The sequence below is a fragment of the Ictalurus punctatus genome, unplaced genomic scaffold (genome assembly GCF_001660625.3).
Source record: "Ictalurus punctatus breed USDA103 unplaced genomic scaffold, Coco_2.0 tig00163699, whole genome shotgun sequence".
Classification (NCBI taxonomy): Eukaryota; Metazoa; Chordata; class Actinopteri; order Siluriformes; family Ictaluridae; genus Ictalurus; species Ictalurus punctatus.
Genome location: NW_026521173.1, coordinates 34,065 through 49,855, shown reverse-complemented (window position 1 = coordinate 49,855; position 15,791 = coordinate 34,065). Strand labels below are relative to the sequence as shown.

The 15,791-nt window shown below is 46.5% G+C and overlaps 4 non-coding genes across 4 annotated transcripts; all 4 read left to right on the top strand.

Annotated features, from left to right (window-relative positions):
- Positions 1–459: 459 nt before the first annotated feature.
- Positions 460–531, top strand: trnag-ucc (transfer RNA glycine (anticodon UCC)). Its single transcript has one exon. It is a non-coding gene; the product is annotated as a tRNA-Gly (tRNA).
- Positions 532–8,653: 8,122 nt separating this feature from the next.
- On the top strand, positions 8,654–8,725 carry trnag-ucc (transfer RNA glycine (anticodon UCC)). The gene has a single exon. It is a non-coding gene; the product is annotated as a tRNA-Gly (tRNA).
- Positions 8,726–11,383: 2,658 nt separating this feature from the next.
- On the top strand, positions 11,384–11,455 carry trnag-ucc (transfer RNA glycine (anticodon UCC)). The gene has a single exon. It is a non-coding gene; the product is annotated as a tRNA-Gly (tRNA).
- Positions 11,456–12,749: 1,294 nt separating this feature from the next.
- Positions 12,750–12,821, top strand: trnag-ucc (transfer RNA glycine (anticodon UCC)). Its single transcript has one exon. It is a non-coding gene; the product is annotated as a tRNA-Gly (tRNA).
- Positions 12,822–15,791: the final 2,970 nt, after the last annotated feature.

The window sequence follows — 15,791 nt, the reverse complement described above, 5'->3', positions numbered from 1 at the left end:
CGTGATTTTGCAAGCAGCTGTTATCTGCCTTGCTACAAAAGCTCAATGGAAGGGAAACCGCTCCCAGCCTTTTTCGGGCGTAGACCTCTTGCTGATAGGTGAACTTGGCGACCAGTACTTTAGGGAAAATTTTCCAGTCACGCACAGAGTCTTATTGAGCAACGAAAGAGCCAGGCTTCCACTTTCTGTGGAAAACCAGAGACTCCCTTTCATTTTGTAAGCAAATGTTAACTGCTTTGCTAAAAAAGCACAAAAGATGGAAATCTGCTCTGTCCAAGGTGTAGCTTTCCAGCTTTTCCTGGAGGACCTGATCTTACGGTGATGAGTGTTAGGCAAACGTGATAACCACCACACTACAGAAACCATGACAGAGTTGCGCTTTGGCTCTTGTCTATGGGCTGCTGATGAGAAGAGCACATACTTAAACTTTTGTTCAGCAGAGTTGAATTGCCTAGCATGGCATTGGTGGTATAGAGGTGAGCATAGCTGCCTTCCAAGCAGTTGACCCGGGTTCGATTCCCGGCCAATGCACGGATTCTAACTCGGAGCCTCTGGAGCTGCTTTATGGTAGTTGGCACAAAAGGAAGGAATCACCTACCTGAAAGTAAATGGGTCAACAGAATGTGCCATAGGCTTCTCTGCAGGCCTCCCACAACTCTTTCTGCTTCCCACTTGAATTCTTAGTGCTTCTTTGCTGTTTGTAAACAGCATTATCCAACAGGGCACGTTTGACCCGTGAACAGGGGCGAAAATGTTAGAAAATGCCGTCTCTCCGTGTCTGTCTTTTGTTAGCGACAAGCTAGCATGCAAACTGTGATGAGAGGTGTACATTTTCCGCAATCAGCCATCTATATAGTCAATGTTTTATATTTAATAAGCAAATATGTCTATATGCTGATTGGTCTCAAGCAGCGTTGTCCAATCTTCAGCTTTTCGTTCCAATCTAGCAGGAGCCACACCTGATTCCAATTGTTGGATCCGCTGATCTTGGCTTTCAATAGACTAAAGTGTGGCTTCTGCTTGGTTAGAATGACAACCTGCAACCACACTGGCCCATTCTGGAGAAGACTGGACAACCCTGATCGAAAGCAAATAACCACCGAGGTAAGTGCCACTTTGTGAGTTCTGAATCCGTCATGCCGACTCGACGTCACTCGATGAACAGGGAAGGAACTGGTAGATGAGAAGACTTCCCACTGTTGACGAATGGCGATTTCAAGTTGAGGGTGCGTTTGCTTTGCGTTTTCCCGCTTGGAGGTGGGGAATTACAAGTCGCAACCTCGTGTCAAGCGCATCAGTACTCTTGTCTTCTTGATGAAGGAAAGAGCCAGGCTTCCACATTCAGTGGAAAAGCAGAGACTGCCCGTGATTTTGCAAGCAGCTGTTATCTGCCTTGCTACAAAAGCTCAATGGAAGGGAAACCGCTCCCAGCCTTTTTCGGGCGTAGACCTCTTGCTGATAGGTGAACTTGGCGACCAGTACTTTAGGGAAAATTTTCCAGTCACGCACAGAGTCTTATTGAGCAACGAAAGAGCCAGGCTTCCACTTTCTGTGGAAAACCAGAGACTCCCTTTCATTTTGTAAGCAAATGTTAACTGCTTTGCTACAAAAGCACAAAAGAAGGAAATCTGCTCTGTCCAAGGTGTCACTTTCCGGCTGTTCCTGGAGGACCTGATCTTACGGTGATGAGTGTTAGGCAAACGTGATAACCACCACACTACAGAAACCATGACAGAGCTACGCTTCGGCTCTTGCCTATGGTCTGCTGATGAGAAGAGCACATACTTAAACTTTTGTTCAGCAGAGTTGATTTGCCTAGCGTGGCATTGGTGGTATAGAGGTGAGCATAGCTGCCTTCCAAGCAGTTGACCTGTGTTTGATTCCTGGCCAATGCACGGATTGTAACTATCAGCTTCTGGAGCTACTTTATGGTAGTTGGCACAAAAGGAAGGAAACACCTACCTGAAAGTAAATGGGTCAACAGAATGTGCCGTAGGCTTCTCTGCAGGCCTCCCACAACTCTTTCTGCTTCCCACTTGAATTCTTAGTGCTTCTTTGCTGTTTGTAAACACAGCATTATCCAACAGGGCACGTTTGACCCGTGAACAGGGGCGAAAATGTTAGAAAATGCCGTCTCTCCGTGTCTGTCTTTTGTTAGCGACAAGCTAGCATGCAAACTGTGATGAGAGGTGTACATTTTCCGCAATCAGCCATCTATATAGTCAATGTTTTATATTTAATAAGCAAATATGTCTATATGCTGATTGGTCTCAAGCAGCGTTGTCCAATCTTCAGCTTTTCGTTCCAATCTAGCAGGAGCCACACCTGATTCCAATTGTTGGATCCGCTGATCTTGGCTTTCAATAGACTAAAGTGTGGCTTCTGCTTGGTTAGAATGACAACCTGCAACCACACTGGCCCATTCTGGAGAAGACTGGACAACCCTGATCGAAAGCAAATAACCACCGAGGTAAGTGCCACTTTGTGAGTTCTGAATCCGTCATGCCGACTCGACGTCACTCGATGAACAGGGAAGGAACTGGTAGATGAGAAGACTTCCCACTGTTGACGAATGGCGATTTCAAGTTGAGGGTGCGTTTGCTTTGCGTTTTCCCGCTTGGAGGTGGGGAATTACATGTCGCAACCTCGTGTCAAGCGCATCAGTACTCTTGTCTTCTTGATGAAGGAAAGAGCCAGGCTTCCACATTCAGTGGAAAAGCAGAGACTGCCCGTGATTTTGCAAGCAGCTGTTATCTGCCTTGCTACAAAAGCTCAATGGAAGGGAAACCGCTCCCAGCCTTTTTCGGGCGTAGACCTCTTGCTGATAGGTGAACTTGGCGACCAGTACTTTAGGGAAAATTTTCCAGTCACGCACAGAGTCTTATTGAGCAACGAAAGAGCCAGGCTTCCACTTTCTGTGGAAAACCAGAGACTCCCTTTCATTTTGTAAGCAAATGTTAACTGCTTTGCTACAAAAGCACAAAAGAAGGAAATCTGCTCTGTCCAAGGTGTCGCTTTCCGGCTGTTCCTGGAGGACCTGTTCTTACGGTGATGAGTGTTAGGCAAACGTGATAACCACCACACTACAGAAACCATGACAGAGCTGCGCTTCGGCTCTTGCCTATGGTCTGCTGATGAGAAGAGCACATACTTAAACTTTTGTTCAGCAGAGTTGAATTGCCTAGCGTGGCATTGGTGGTTTAGAGGTGAGCATAGCTGCCTTCCAAGTAGTTGACCTGCGTTTGATTCCTGGCCAATGCACGGATTGTAACTATCAGCTTCTGGAGCTACTTTATGGTAGTTGGCACAAAAGGAAGGAAACACCTACCTGAAAGTAAATGGGTCAACAGAATGTGCCATAGGCTTCTCTGCAGGCCTCCCACAACTCTTTCTGCTTCCCACTTGAATTCTTAGTGCTTCTTTGCTGTTTGTAAACACAGCATTATCCAACAGGGCACGTTTGACCCGTGAACAGGGGCGAAAATGTTAGAAAATGCCGTCTCTCCGTGTCTGTCTTTTGTTAGCGACAAGCTAGCATGCAAACTGTGATGAGAGGTGTACATTTTCCGCAATCAGCCATCTATATAGTCAATGTTTTATATTTAATAAGCAAATATGTCTATATGCTGATTGGTCTCAAGCAGCGTTGTCCAATCTTCAGCTTTTCGTTCCAATCTAGCAGGAGCCACACCTGATTCCAATTGTTGGATCCGCTGATCTTGGCTTTCAATAGACTAAAGTGTGGCTTCTGCTTGGTTAGAATGACAACCTGCAACCACACTGGCCCATTCTGGAGAAGACTGGACAACCCTGATCGAAAGCAAATAACCACCGAGGTAAGTGCCACTTTGTGAGTTCTGAATCCGTCATGCCGACTCGACGTCACTCGATGAACAGGGAAGGAACTGGTAGATGAGAAGACTTCCCACTGTTGACGAATGGCGATTTCAAGTTGAGGGTGCGTTTGCTTTGCGTTTTCCCGCTTGGAGGTGGGGAATTACATGTCGCAACCTCGTGTCAAGCGCATCAGTACTCTTGTCTTCTTGATGAAGGAAAGAGCCAGGCTTCCACATTCAGTGGAAAAGCAGAGACTGCCCGTGATTTTGCAAGCAGCTGTTATCTGCCTTGCTACAAAAGCTCAATGGAAGGGAAACCGCTCCCAGCCTTTTTCGGGCGTAGACCTCTTGCTGATAGGTGAACTTGGCGACCAGTACTTTAGGGAAAATTTTCCAGTCACGCACAGAGTCTTATTGAGCAACGAAAGAGCCAGGCTTCCACTTTCTGTGGAAAACCAGAGACTCCCTTTCATTTTGTAAGCAAATGTTAACTGCTTTGCTACAAAAGCACAAAAGAAGGAAATCTGCTCTGTCCAAGGTGTCGCTTTCCGGCTGTTCCTGGAGGACCTGTTCTTACGGTGATGAGTGTTAGGCAAACGTGATAACCACCACACTACAGAAACCATGACAGAGCTGCGCTTCGGCTCTTGCCTATGGTCTGCTGATGAGAAGAGCACATACTTAAACTTTTGTTCAGCAGAGTTGAATTGCCTAGCGTGGCATTGGTGGTTTAGAGGTGAGCATAGCTGCCTTCCAAGTAGTTGACCTGCGTTTGATTCCTGGCCAATGCACGGATTGTAACTATCAGCTTCTGGAGCTACTTTATGGTAGTTGGCACAAAAGGAAGGAAACACCTACCTGAAAGTAAATGGGTCAACAGAATGTGCCATAGGCTTCTCTGCAGGCCTCCCACAACTCTTTCTGCTTCCCACTTGAATTCTTAGTGCTTCTTTGCTGTTTGTAAACACAGCATTATCCAACAGGGCACGTTTGACCCGTGAACAGGGGCGAAAATGTTAGAAAATGCCGTCTCTCCTTGTCTGTCTTTTGTTAGCGACAAGCTAGCATGCAAACTGTGATGAGAGGTGTACATTTTCCGCAATCAGCCATCTATATAGTCAATGTTTTATATTTAATAAGCAAATATGTCTATATGCTGATTGGTCTCAAGCAGCGTTGTCCAATCTTCAGCTTTTCGTTCCAATCTAGCAGGAGCCACACCTGATTCCAATTGTTGGATCCGCTGATCTTGGCTTTCAATAGACTAAAGTGTGGCTTCTGCTTGGTTAGAATGACAACCTGCAACCACACTGGCCCATTCTGGAGAAGACTGGACAACCCTGATCGAAAGCAAATAACCACCGAGGTAAGTGCCACTTTGTGAGTTCTGAATCCGTCATGCCGACTCGACGTCACTCGATGAACAGGGAAGGAACTGGTAGATGAGAAGACTTCCCACTGTTGACGAATGGCGATTTCAAGTTGAGGGTGCGTTTGCTTTGCGTTTTCCCGCTTGGAGGTGGGGAATTACATGTCGCAACCTCGTGTCAAGCGCATCAGTACTCTTGTCTTCTTGATGAAGGAAAGAGCCAGGCTTCCACATTCAGTGGAAAAGCAGAGACTGCCCGTGATTTTGCAAGCAGCTGTTATCTGCCTTGCTACAAAAGCTCAATGGAAGGGAAACCGCTCCCAGCCTTTTTCGGGCGTAGACCTCTTGCTGATAGGTGAACTTGGCGACCAGTACTTTAGGGAAAATTTTCCAGTCACGCACAGAGTCTTATTGAGCAACGAAAGAGCCAGGCTTCCACTTTCTGTGGAAAACCAGAGACTCCCTTTCATTTTGTAAGCAAATGTTAACTGCTTTGCTACAAAAGCACAAAAGAAGGAAATCTGCTCTGTCCAAGGTGTCGCTTTCCGGCTGTTCCTGGAGGACCTGTTCTTACGGTGATGAGTGTTAGGCAAACGTGATAACCACCACACTACAGAAACCATGACAGAGCTGCGCTTCGGCTCTTGCCTATGGTCTGCTGATGAGAAGAGCACATACTTAAACTTTTGTTCAGCAGAGTTGAATTGCCTAGCGTGGCATTGGTGGTTTAGAGGTGAGCATAGCTGCCTTCCAAGTAGTTGACCTGCGTTTGATTCCTGGCCAATGCACGGATTGTAACTATCAGCTTCTGGAGCTACTTTATGGTAGTTGGCACAAAAGGAAGGAAACACCTACCTGAAAGTAAATGGGTCAACAGAATGTGCCATAGGCTTCTCTGCAGGCCTCCCACAACTCTTTCTGCTTCCCACTTGAATTCTTAGTGCTTCTTTGCTGTTTGTAAACACAGCATTATCCAACAGGGCACGTTTGACCCGTGAACAGGGGCGAAAATGTTAGAAAATGCCGTCTCTCCGTGTCTGTCTTTTGTTAGCGACAAGCTAGCATGCAAACTGTGATGAGAGGTGTACATTTTCCGCAATCAGCCATCTATATAGTCAATGTTTTATATTTAATAAGCAAATATGTCTATATGCTGATTGGTCTCAAGCAGCGTTGTCCAATCTTCAGCTTTTCGTTCCAATCTAGCAGGAGCCACACCTGATTCCAATTGTTGGATCCGCTGATCTTGGCTTTCAATAGACTAAAGTGTGGCTTCTGCTTGGTTAGAATGACAACCTGCAACCACACTGGCCCATTCTGGAGAAGACTGGACAACCCTGATCGAAAGCAAATAACCACCGAGGTAAGTGCCACTTTGTGAGTTCTGAATCCGTCATGCCGACTCGACGTCACTCGATGAACAGGGAAGGAACTGGTAGATGAGAAGACTTCCCACTGTTGACGAATGGCGATTTCAAGTTGAGGGTGCGTTTGCTTTGCGTTTTCCCGCTTGGAGGTGGGGAATTACAAGTCGCAACCTCGTGTCAAGCGCATCAGTACTCTTGTCTTCTTGATGAAGGAAAGAGCCAGGCTTCCACATTCAGTGGAAAAGCAGAGACTGCCCGTGATTTTGCAAGCAGCTGTTATCTGCCTTGCTACAAAAGCTCAATGGAAGGGAAACCGCTCCCAGCCTTTTTCGGGCGTAGACCTCTTGCTGATAGGTGAACTTGGCGACCAGTACTTTAGGGAAAATTTTCCAGTCACGCACAGAGTCTTATTGAGCAACGAAAGAGCCAGGCTTCCACTTTCTGTGGAAAACCAGAGACTCCCTTTCATTTTGTAAGCAAATGTTAACTGCTTTGCTACAAAAGCACAAAAGAAGGAAATCTGCTCTGTCCAAGGTGTCGCTTTCCGGCTGTTCCTGGAGGACCTGTTCTTACGGTGATGAGTGTTAGGCAAACGTGATAACCACCACACTACAGAAAACATGACAGAGCTGCGCTTCGGCTCTTGCCTATGGTCTGCTGATGAGAAGAGCACATACTTAAACTTTTGTTCAGCAGAGTTGAATTGCCTAGCGTGGCATTGGTGGTTTAGAGGTGAGCATAGCTGCCTTCCAAGTAGTTGACCTGCGTTTGATTCCTGGCCAATGCACGGATTGTAACTATCAGCTTCTGGAGCTACTTTATGGTAGTTGGCACAAAAGGAAGGAAACACCTACCTGAAAGTAAATGGGTCAACAGAATGTGCCATAGGCTTCTCTGCAGGCCTCCCACAACTCTTTCTGCTTCCCACTTGAATTCTTAGTGCTTCTTTGCTGTTTGTAAACACAGCATTATCCAACAGGGCACGTTTGACCCGTGAACAGGGGCGAAAATGTTAGAAAATGCCGTCTCTCCGTGTCTGTCTTTTGTTAGCGACAAGCTAGCATGCAAACTGTGATGAGAGGTGTACATTTTCCGCAATCAGCCATCTATATAGTCAATGTTTTATATTTAATAAGCAAATATGTCTATATGCTGATTGGTCTCAAGCAGCGTTGTCCAATCTTCAGCTTTTCGTTCCAATCTAGCAGGAGCCACACCTGATTCCAATTGTTGGATCCGCTGATCTTGGCTTTCAATAGACTAAAGTGTGGCTTCTGCTTGGTTAGAATGACAACCTGCAACCACACTGGCCCATTCTGGAGAAGACTGGACAACCCTGATCGAAAGCAAATAACCACCGAGGTAAGTGCCACTTTGTGAGTTCTGAATCCGTCATGCCGACTCGACGTCACTCGATGAACAGGGAAGGAACTGGTAGATGAGAAGACTTCCCACTGTTGACGAATGGCGATTTCAAGTTGAGGGTGCGTTTGCTTTGCGTTTTCCCGCTTGGAGGTGGGGAATTACAAGTCGCAACCTCGTGTCAAGCGCATCAGTACTCTTGTCTTCTTGATGAAGGAAAGAGCCAGGCTTCCACATTCAGTGGAAAAGCAGAGACTGCCCGTGATTTTGCAAGCAGCTGTTATCTGCCTTGCTACAAAAGCTCAATGGAAGGGAAACCGCTCCCAGCCTTTTTCGGGCGTAGACCTCTTGCTGATAGGTGAACTTGGCGACCAGTACTTTAGGGAAAATTTTCCAGTCACGCACAGAGTCTTATTGAGCAACGAAAGAGCCAGGCTTCCACTTTCTGTGGAAAACCAGAGACTCCCTTTCATTTTGTAAGCAAATGTTAACTGCTTTGCTAAAAAAGCACAAAAGATGGAAATCTGCTCTGTCCAAGGTGTAGCTTTCCATCTTTTCCTGGAGGACCTGATCTTACGGTGATGAGTGTTAGGCAAACGTGATAACCACCACACTACAGAAACCATGACAGAGTTGCGCTTTGGCTCTTGTCTATGGGCTGCTGATGAGAAGAGCACATACTTAAACTTTTGTTCAGCAGAGTTGAATTGCCTAGCATGGCATTGGTGGTATAGAGGTGAGCATAGCTGCCTTCCAAGCAGTTGACCCGGGTTCAATTCCCGGCCAATGCACGGATTCTAACTCGGAGCCTCTGGAGCTGCTTTATGGTAGTTGGCACAAAAGGAAGGAATCACCTACCTGAAAGTAAATGGGTCAACAGAATGTGCCATAGGCTTCTCTGCAGGCCTCCCACAACTCTTTCTGCTTCCCACTTGAATTCTTAGTGCTTCTTTGCTGTTTGTAAACAGCATTATCCAACAGGGCACGTTTGACCCGTGAACAGGGGCGAAAATGTTAGAAAATGCCGTCTCTCCGTGTCTGTCTTTTGTTAGCGACAAGCTAGCATGCAAACTGTGATGAGAGGTGTACATTTTCCGCAATCAGCCATCTATATAGTCAATGTTTTATATTTAATAAGCAAATATGTCTATATGCTGATTGGTCTCAAGCAGCGTTGTCCAATCTTCAGCTTTTCGTTCCAATCTAGCAGGAGCCACACCTGATTCCAATTGTTGGATCCGCTGATCTTGGCTTTCAATAGACTAAAGTGTGGCTTCTGCTTGGTTAGAATGACAACCTGCAACCACACTGGCCCATTCTGGAGAAGACTGGACAACCCTGATCGAAAGCAAATAACCACCGAGGTAAGTGCCACTTTGTGAGTTCTGAATCCGTCATGCCGACTCGACGTCACTCGATGAACAGGGAAGGAACTGGTAGATGAGAAGACTTCCCACTGTTGACGAATGCCGATTTCAAGTTGAGGGTGCGTTTGCTTTGCGTTTTCCCGCTTGGAGGTGGGGAATTACAAGTCGCAACCTCGTGTCAAGCGCATCAGTACTCTTGTCTTCTTGATGAAGGAAAGAGCCAGGCTTCCACATTCAGTGGAAAAGCAGAGACTGCCCGTGATTTTGCAAGCAGCTGTTATCTGCCTTGCTACAAAAGCTCAATGGAAGGGAAACCGCTCCCAGCCTTTTTCGGGCGTAGACCTCTTGCTGATAGGTGAACTTGGCGACCAGTACTTTAGGGAAAATTTTCCAGTCACGCACAGAGTCTTATTGAGCAACGAAAGAGCCAGGCTTCCACTTTCTGTGGAAAACCAGAGACTCCCTTTCATTTTGTAAGCAAATGTTAACTGCTTTGCTACAAAAGCACAAAAGAAGGAAATCTGCTCTGTCCAAGGTGTCGCTTTCCGGCTGTTCCTGGAGGACCTGTTCTTACGGTGATGAGTGTTAGGCAAACGTGATAACCACCACACTACAGAAAACATGACAGAGCTGCGCTTCGGCTCTTGCCTATGGTCTGCTGATGAGAAGAGCACATACTTAAACTTTTGTTCAGCAGAGTTGAATTGCCTAGCGTGGCATTGGTGGTTTAGAGGTGAGCATAGCTGCCTTCCAAGTAGTTGACCTGCGTTTGATTCCTGGCCAATGCACGGATTGTAACTATCAGCTTCTGGAGCTACTTTATGGTAGTTGGCACAAAAGGAAGGAAACACCTACCTGAAAGTAAATGGGTCAACAGAATGTGCCATAGGCTTCTCTGCAGGCCTCCCACAACTCTTTCTGCTTCCCACTTGAATTCTTAGTGCTTCTTTGCTGTTTGTAAACACAGCATTATCCAACAGGGCACGTTTGACCCGTGAACAGGGGCGAAAATGTTAGAAAATGCCGTCTCTCCGTGTCTGTCTTTTGTTAGCGACAAGCTAGCATGCAAACTGTGATGAGAGGTGTACATTTTCCGCAATCAGCCATCTATATAGTCAATGTTTTATATTTAATAAGCAAATATGTCTATATGCTGATTGGTCTCAAGCAGCGTTGTCCAATCTTCAGCTTTTCGTTCCAATCTAGCAGGAGCCACACCTGATTCCAATTGTTGGATCCGCTGATCTTGGCTTTCAATAGACTAAAGTGTGGCTTCTGCTTGGTTAGAATGACAACCTGCAACCACACTGGCCCATTCTGGAGAAGACTGGACAACCCTGATCGAAAGCAAATAACCACCGAGGTAAGTGCCACTTTGTGAGTTCTGAATCCGTCATGCCGACTCGACGTCACTCGATGAACAGGGAAGGAACTGGTAGATGAGAAGACTTCCCACTGTTGACGAATGGCGATTTCAAGTTGAGGGTGCGTTTGCTTTGCGTTTTCCCGCTTGGAGGTGGGGAATTACAAGTCGCAACCTCGTGTCAAGCGCATCAGTACTCTTGTCTTCTTGATGAAGGAAAGAGCCAGGCTTCCACATTCAGTGGAAAAGCAGAGACTGCCCGTGATTTTGCAAGCAGCTGTTATCTGCCTTGCTACAAAAGCTCAATGGAAGGGAAACCGCTCCCAGCCTTTTTCGGGCGTAGACCTCTTGCTGATAGGTGAACTTGGCGACCAGTACTTTAGGGAAAATTTTCCAGTCACGCACAGAGTCTTATTGAGCAACGAAAGAGCCAGGCTTCCACTTTCTGTGGAAAACCAGAGACTCCCTTTCATTTTGTAAGCAAATGTTAACTGCTTTGCTAAAAAAGCACAAAAGATGGAAATCTGCTCTGTCCAAGGTGTAGCTTTCCATCTTTTCCTGGAGGACCTGATCTTACGGTGATGAGTGTTAGGCAAACGTGATAACCACCACACTACAGAAACCATGACAGAGTTGCGCTTTGGCTCTTGTCTATGGGCTGCTGATGAGAAGAGCACATACTTAAACTTTTGTTCAGCAGAGTTGAATTGCCTAGCATGGCATTGGTGGTATAGAGGTGAGCATAGCTGCCTTCCAAGCAGTTGACCCGGGTTCAATTCCCGGCCAATGCACGGATTCTAACTCGGAGCCTCTGGAGCTGCTTTATGGTAGTTGGCACAAAAGGAAGGAATCACCTACCTGAAAGTAAATGGGTCAACAGAATGTGCCATAGGCTTCTCTGCAGGCCTCCCACAACTCTTTCTGCTTCCCACTTGAATTCTTAGTGCTTCTTTGCTGTTTGTAAACACAGCATTATCCAACAGGGCACGTTTGACCCGTGAACAGGGGCGAAAATGTTAGAAAATGCCGTCTCTCCGTGACTGTCTTTTGTTAGTGACAAGCTAGCATGCAAACTGTGATGAGAGGTGTACATTTTCCGCAATCAGCCATCTATATAGTCAATGTTTTATATTTAATAAGCAAATATGTCTATATGCTGATTGGTCTCAAGCAGCGTTGTCCAATCTTCAGCTTTTCGTTCCAATCTAGCAGGAGCCACACCTGATTCCAATTGTTGGATCCGCTGATCTTGGCTTTCAATAGACTAAAGTGTGGCTTCTGCTTGGTTAGAATGACAACCTGCAACCACACTGGCCCATTCTGGAGAAGACTGGACAACCCTGATCGAAAGCAAATAACCACCGAGGTAAGTGCCACTTTGTGAGTTCTGAATCCGTCATGCCGACTCGACGTCACTCGATGAACAGGGAAGGAACTGGTAGATGAGAAGACTTCCCACTGTTGACGAATGGCGATTTCAAGTTGAGGGTGCGTTTGCTTTGCGTTTTCCCGCTTGGAGGTGGGGAATTACAAGTCGCAACCTCGTGTCAAGCGCATCAGTACTCTTGTCTTCTTGATGAAGGAAAGAGCCAGGCTTCCACATTCAGTGGAAAAGCAGAGACTGCCCGTGATTTTGCAAGCAGCTGTTATCTGCCTTGCTACAAAAGCTCAATGGAAGGGAAACCGCTCCCAGCCTTTTTCGGGCGTAGACCTCTTGCTGATAGGTGAACTTGGCGACCAGTACTTTAGGGAAAATTTTCCAGTCACGCACAGAGTCTTATTGAGCAACGAAAGAGCCAGGCTTCCACTTTCTGTGGAAAACCAGAGACTCCCTTTCATTTTGTAAGCAAATGTTAACTGCTTTGCTAAAAAAGCACAAAAGATGGAAATCTGCTCTGTCCAAGGTGTAGCTTTCCAGCTTTTCCTGGAGGACCTGATCTTACGGTGATGAGTGTTAGGCAAACGTGATAACCACCACACTACAGAAACCATGACAGAGTTGCGCTTTGGCTCTTGTCTATGGGCTGCTGATGAGAAGAGCACATACTTAAACTTTTGTTCAGCAGAGTTGAATTGCCTAGCATGGCATTGGTGGTATAGAGGTGAGCATAGCTGCCTTCCAAGCAGTTGACCCGGGTTCGATTCCCGGCCAATGCACGGAGTGTAACTCGGAGCCTCTGGAGCTGCTTTATGGTAGTTGGCACAAAAGGAAGGAATCACCTACCTGAAAGTAAATGGGTCAACAGAATGTGCCATAGGCTTCTCTGCAGGCCTCCCACAACTCTTTCTGCTTCCCACTTGAATTCTTAGTGCTTCTTTGCTGTTTGTAAACAGCATTATCCAACAGGGCACGTTTGACCCGTGAACAGGGGCGAAAATGTTAGAAAATGCCGTCTCTCCGTGTCTGTCTTTTGTTAGCGACAAGCTAGCATGCAAACTGTGATGAGAGGTGTACATTTTCCGCAATCAGCCATCTATATAGTCAATGTTTTATATTTAATAAGCAAATATGTCTATATGCTGATTGGTCTCAAGCAGCGTTGTCCAATCTTCAGCTTTTCGTTCCAATCTAGCAGGAGCCACACCTGATTCCAATTGTTGGATCCGCTGATCTTGGCTTTCAATAGACTAAAGTGTGGCTTCTGCTTGGTTAGAATGACAACCTGCAACCACACTGGCCCATTCTGGAGAAGACAGGACAACCCTGATCGAAAGCAAATAACCACCGAGGTAAGTGCCACTTTGTGAGTTCTGAATCCGTCATGCCGACTCGACGTCACTCGATGAACAGGGAAGGAACTGGTAGATGAGAAGACTTCCCACTGTTGACGAATGGCGATTTCAAGTTGAGGGTGCGTTTGCTTTGCGTTTTCCCGCTTGGAGGTGGGGAATTACAAGTCGCAACCTCGTGTCAAGCGCATCAGTACTCTTGTCTTCTTGATGAAGGAAAGAGCCAGGCTTCCACATTCAGTGGAAAAGCAGAGACTGCCCGTGATTTTGCAAGCAGCTGTTATCTGCCTTGCTACAAAAGCTCAATGGAAGGGAAACCGCTCCCAGCCTTTTTCGGGCGTAGACCTCTTGCTGATAGGTGAACTTGGCGACCAGTACTTTAGGGAAAATTTTCCAGTCACGCACAGAGTCTTATTGAGCAACGAAAGAGCCAGGCTTCCACTTTCTGTGGAAAACCAGAGACTCCCTTTCTTTTTGTAAGCAAATGTTAACTGCTTTGCTACAAAAGCACAAAAGAAGGAAATCTGCTCTGTCCAAGGTGTCGCTTTCCGGCTGTTCCTGGAGGACCTGATCTTACGGTGATGAGTGTTAGGCAAACGTGATAACCACCACACTACAGAAACCATGACAGAGCTACGCTTCGGCTCTTGCCTATGGTCTGCTGATGAGAAGAGCACATACTTAAACTTTTGTTCAGCAGAGTTGAATTGCCTAGCGTGGCATTGGTGGTTTAGAGGTGAGCATAGCTGCCTTCCAAGTAGTTGACCTGCGTTTGATTCCTGGCCAATGCACGGATTGTAACTATCAGCTTCTGGAGCTACTTTATGGTAGTTGGCACAAAAGGAAGGAAACACCTACCTGAAAGTAAATGGGTCAACAGAATGTGCCATAGGCTTCTCTGCAGGCCTCCCACAACTCTTTCTGCTTCCCACTTGAATTCTTAGTGCTTCTTTGCTGTTTGTAAACACAGCATTATCCAACAGGGCACGTTTGACCCGTGAACAGGGGCGAAAATGTTAGAAAATGCCGTCTCTCCGTGTCTGTCTTTTGTTAGCGACAAGCTAGCATGCAAACTGTGATGAGAGGTGTACATTTTCCGCAATCAGCCATCTATATAGTCAATGTTTTATATTTAATAAGCAAATATGTCTATATGCTGATTGGTCTCAAGCAGCGTTGTCCAATCTTCAGCTTTTCGTTCCAATCTAGCAGGAGCCACACCTGATTCCAATTGTTGGATCCGCTGATCTTGGCTTTCAATAGACTAAAGTGTGGCTTCTGCTTGGTTAGAATGACAACCTGCAACCACACTGGCCCATTCTGGAGAAGACTGGACAACCCTGATCGAAAGCAAATAACCACCGAGGTAAGTGCCACTTTGTGAGTTCTGAATCCGTCATGCCGACTCGACGTCACTCGATGAACAGGGAAGGAACTGGTAGATGAGAAGACTTCCCACTGTTGACGAATGGCGATTTCAAGTTGAGGGTGCGTTTGCTTTGCGTTTTCCCGCTTGGAGGTGGGGAATTACAAGTCGCAACCTCGTGTCAAGCGCATCAGTACTCTTGTCTTCTTGATGAAGGAAAGAGCCAGGCTTCCACATTCAGTGGAAAAGCAGAGACTGCCCGTGATTTTGCAAGCAGCTGTTATCTGCCTTGCTACAAAAGCTCAATGGAAGGGAAACCGCTCCCAGCCTTTTTCGGGCGTAGACCTCTTGCTGATAGGTGAACTTGGCGACCAGTACTTTAGGGAAAATTTTCCAGTCACGCACAGAGTCTTATTGAGCAACGAAAGAGCCAGGCTTCCACTTTCTGTGGAAAACCAGAGACTCCCTTTCATTTTGTAAGCAAATGTTAACTGCTTTGCTACAAAAGCACAAAAGAAGGAAATCTGCTCTGTCCAAGGTGTCACTTTCCGGCTGTTCCTGGAGGACCTGATCTTACGGTGATGAGTGTTAGGCAAACGTGATAACCACCACACTACAGAAACCATGACAGAGCTACGCTTCGGCTCTTGCCTATGGTCTGCTGATGAGAAGAGCACATACTTAAACTTTTGTTCAGCAGAGTTGAATTGCCTAGCGTGGCATTGGTGGTATAGAGGTGAGCATAGCTGCCTTCCAAGCATTTGACCTGTGTTTGATTCCTGGCCAATGCACGGATTGTAACTATCAGCTTCTGGAGCTACTTTATGGTAGTTGGCACAAAAGGAAGGAAACACCTACCTGAAAGTAAATGGGTCAACAGAATGTGCCGTAGGCTTCTCTGCAGGCCTCCCACAACTCTTTCTGCTTCCCACTTGAATTCTTAGTGCTTCTTTGCTGTTTGTAAACACAGCATTATCCAACAGGGCACGTTTGACCCGTGAACAGGGGCGAAAATGTTAGAAAATGCCGTC